Source organism: Schistocerca nitens, chromosome 6 (assembly GCF_023898315.1).
Source record: "Schistocerca nitens isolate TAMUIC-IGC-003100 chromosome 6, iqSchNite1.1, whole genome shotgun sequence".
Taxonomy (NCBI): domain Eukaryota; kingdom Metazoa; phylum Arthropoda; class Insecta; order Orthoptera; family Acrididae; genus Schistocerca; species Schistocerca nitens.
In genome coordinates, this window is record NC_064619.1 from 182,542,520 (window position 1) to 182,547,045 (window position 4,526).

The following is a 4,526-nucleotide window of genomic DNA, read 5'->3' on the forward strand; positions in this document are numbered from 1 at the left end:
AGGGTAATGGAATGAACGCATTCGATTTACATCAGGTGGCGTTGAGGGAATTAGATTGGAAAACGAGACACTTAATATAGTAGATGAGATTTGCTATTTGGGCAGAAAGGAAACAGATGATGGCCGAACTAGGAAGGGTATAAAATGTAGACTGACAACGGAAAGAAAAGCATTTCTGAAAAAGAGAAACTAGTTAACATCAGATTTAGATTTAAATGCAAGGGAGATTTTTCTGAAAGTATTTCAATGGAGTATTGCCACGTATGGAAGTGAACCATGATCGGTAACCTCTTTAGGCAAGAGGGAGAAAAGAAATTCGTGGCACAACGTGGCTAGAAGAAGGGAAGGATCGGTTGATAGGACACATTATGAGACATCAAGGAATTACCAGTTTAGTTTTGGAGAGTAGTATGGGGGAGTAAAAACTGTAGAGACAGACCAACAGTTGAATACAGTTAGCAGATACAGAAGGATGTAAGCTGCAGTAGTTAATCGGAGATGTATGGGCCTGCACAGGATACAGTACTATGGAGAGCTGCCTCAAACCAGTCTTCGCACTGAAGACCACAACAACAAGCAACATACACTATGAGATCAAAAGTATCCGTACACTTATTGGTGAACATTAACATGGGTTGCGTCCATCCTTCTCCTTTCTGACGGCTTGAACTCTGCCAGAGACACCTGGTTGTGAGGTGTCTCAAGGTCTGTTGGGTATTGCAGCCCATTCTTTCTCAAGAGCCGATATCAGAGAAGGTTTTGATATTGGATGCTAGGGTCTGGAGCGAATATCACGTTATAGCTCATCCTAAGGGTGTTCCATTGAGTTCAGGTCGGGACTTAGAGGAGCCTCTTCCATTTAAGGAATGTTACAGTCCACAAAGCATTCCCTCGCACTCGCTGCTTAATGACATGGTACACTGTCATGCTGATACAATCTTCATCTCCGAACTGTTCCTCTACCGTAAGCGGTACACATTGCTGCAAAACTGCTCATTTTCCGCATTCACTGTTTCCCCAAGCACTAAGGGCACCACCATATAACCATAAAAAATATTCCCATACCACAACATCATCTACTCTGAACGTCACTGTTGGCACTTCACAAGTAGGCGGGTAACAATCACCAAAAAAAAAACCTTCCATCACATTTCCACAGGACATAGCGAGCTACATCACTCAGAACCATTCGTTTTCTGTCATCCAGTGTCTAGTGGCATTGCTCTTTACATCAACTCAAGCGTCGCTTACCAGTGACTAGAGAAAAGTTGCTCGATCATTGTACCCTGTTCGCTTCAGCTCCCCACGTACAGTGAATGTGCTAGATAGAGTGCTGGCAGAACTTGGGAAATCACGAGTGATTCCTTCCACTGATTTCACGCGATTTTTACAAGCACCCTCCGCAATTCTCGGTGGTCTCTGTTCGTCAGTACATGCGGTTTGTCTGGTGTTCACTTAGGTGTGCTTGTACCTTCGCGTCTCCACTTCACAAACGCATCACCAACAGTCGACTTGGGAAGCTATATAAATGCTTTAAAACGTGTCTGATGTATTTGTTTGTTAGGTGACAACCAGTGAATAGTCCACGTTGAAACCCACTGATCTGTTCTGAAAGACAAATTCTGCTACTCCTGTTTCTCTACTGACAACACAATACTCCCTGGAACAAAATTAACAATACCCCCTGTCTTCTTTTTGTACTAGACAGTCCGCCTCTTGCGACATGTGATGAATAATTCCGCATTACATAGGAGGGTGAGGGTTCGGTTACTTTGATTGCATATTCATCATTCGCCACTATACCATACAACACGGAACTCTATGACTGTAGACAGTATATTACGTCTTGAAACGTGTGCCACAGATGGTACACTCCACGAAACATGGTCTCAGTATGGGGTGGTGGCTTGCTTGCCACTACGACATAGCTACAATACCATAGGTGCAAACCATGTCGGAGTGATATCGGTGGAGAGGTTAGTCAAACATTTTATGGTTCCTGAAGAGGGGCAGTAGTCTTTCTGGTAGCAGTCTGGGTGGTTGACTGATATGTCCTTGTAACATTAGCCAAGACGGCCTTGCTGTGTTGGCGCTGCGAACTGCTAAATGCAAGAAGATAGATACTACATCCGTTACATTTCCCGAGGACATGCAGGCTTACTGTGTGTCTCAGTGACGATGGCATTCTCCAAGGTAAAATATTTCAGAAGCTCCTTGTTCACGTCTCCTGACAGGATCTACACAGGAAGATGTTGTCATCACGAGAAACAAAACTGGCCTTTTACAGGCCGCAGCGTGTGATATTCCACTCTTATCCGTTTCGGTGGGTTAGAGAATTCATTCAAAAAGCGAAACGGATTGATCGAAGTTTGATAAAGTGGAAACACAGTGCATGTATGGTGGCAGGAAGAATAGGACTTCTGCTCAGGTGAGTACTGGGATACAAATACAAAATCGAATAGGGCAATGTAGATAAAATAAATCTGCAGATAATCAGCTGTGAACAGCACAATGAATTACTGCAGCGAAGGTAGACACGAAGTCAACACTAATCATAATATTATAAGTTTATATGCCAACCAGTTTCGCAGATGATGAGGACAGTGACATAAATTGTTCGTATAGTTAAAGGAGATGACAATTTGATTGTGATGGGGAATAGTAATTCGATAGTAGGGAAAGAAAGAGAAGAAAAATCTCTAGTAGAATAAGGAGTAATGAACAGGAGTCAAAACGGGAAGCCGCCTGGTAAAATTTTGCACCGAGTTCAATTTAATCATTGCGAACACCTGGTATAAACATCATGTATACACTTGAGAGACATGGAGACACCAAAACGTTTCAAGTAGATTACGAAATGGTAAGTCAGAGATTTAGAAATCAGGTTTTAAACTGCAGAACATTCCCAGGGCAAAATTTGGAGTTTGACGAAAACGTTTTTGGTTATGAAACGTAGATTAAAAGTTAGTAAACTGTTGAAAGGTAGAAAAATAAGGTTATGGGACTTGAATAAACAGAAAGAAACAGAAGTTCTTGAGAGTTTCAAAAGCAGCTTTAAGCAACGATTGACTGAAACAGGGTCAGGGAAAAGTACAGAAATGGAATGAATAGCTTTGAGAGATGAATTATTAAAGGCTACAGAGGTTTAAAGAGCCATAAATACGAGGTCCAGTAGAAATCTTTGGATAACAAGCGATTGAATTTAAATGAGGAAAGGAAAAAATTTTAAAAAATTTATCAATTGAAACAGGCGAAATTAAATACAGACATCTTAAAAATTACGGAAAATGCAAAGTACTAAACCAGGAATAGCTGGAGGACAAATAGATGGCTGTGGAAGCAGGCATGGCTATGGGAAAGATAGATGAAGCATATAGGAAAACTGAGAGACCTTTGCAGATACTAAAAGCACCTACATGAATACGAAGAGCTTAGGCGAACAACCTGTGCTAGGCAAAGACAGGAACTCTGGAAGATGAAAGGAATATACAGAGGATCAATATTAGGGAACACATTTGAATACAGTTTTATGGAAAGAGAAAGGTAAATGAGTACAAGATGGCATATTTAATACTGCGAGAAGAATTTTACAGAGCACTAATAGGACCTGAGTCGAAACAATGGATTCTTAACTTCAGACTTCAAGAAGAATGTAATATTTCTTTTTCCAAAGAAAGGTACTGGCAGATGTAAATATTACACAGCCATCAGTTTAATGAGTCCTAGTCGCAAAATAACGACACTAATTACTTACAGAAGAAATAAAAACCTGATAAAGGCCGACCACAGCGATGAGTTAGATTCCGGAGAAATATAGGAAGACGATTTATTGTGTAAGACTGATTGAAGAAAGGCAAATCTACGCTTTTACCATTCCTATATTTGGAGTAGATTTTCACAGTGTCGACTGGGATACATTCTTTGAAATTCAGAGTGTACCCGAGGCAAAATACAGAAAGAGAAAATTATCTACAATTCATGCAGAAACCAGACTCAAGTTACAAGACACGGACATGCAAAAGATGCAGTGGTTGAGAAGGAGGCGAGACGAGGTTGTGTTCTATCCGAGATATTGTTGATTTTGTACATTTAGTAATCTGTAAAGGATACCAGGGGTAAATTTGGAAAAGAAATTAAAGTTCAGAGAGAAGAAATAAAAACATAGCGGACTGCCGATGACATTGTAATGGGAGACGCCGCAGGACTTGCAAGAGCAGTTGAATGGAACGACAGTGTCAATAAAATTCTTCTGGGCTGTTGACCGCATAGTCACTATATATAAAATTGTCCGACGTTTCGGCCTGTTTTGAAAATGAAGGACAATGTCTTGAAAAAAAAATCATCAAAAATAAAACAAGGGTAATTCAATGTAGTCGAATTAAAGCAGGTGATGCTAATGGTGTTACAGTAGTATAGAAGACACTAAAAGTATTCGATGTTGTTTGCTGTTTGGGCAGAAAAGGGGCTGGCAATGGTCGAAGTAGAGAGGACATAAAATGTATCCTGGCAAAAGCAAGTAAAGTGTT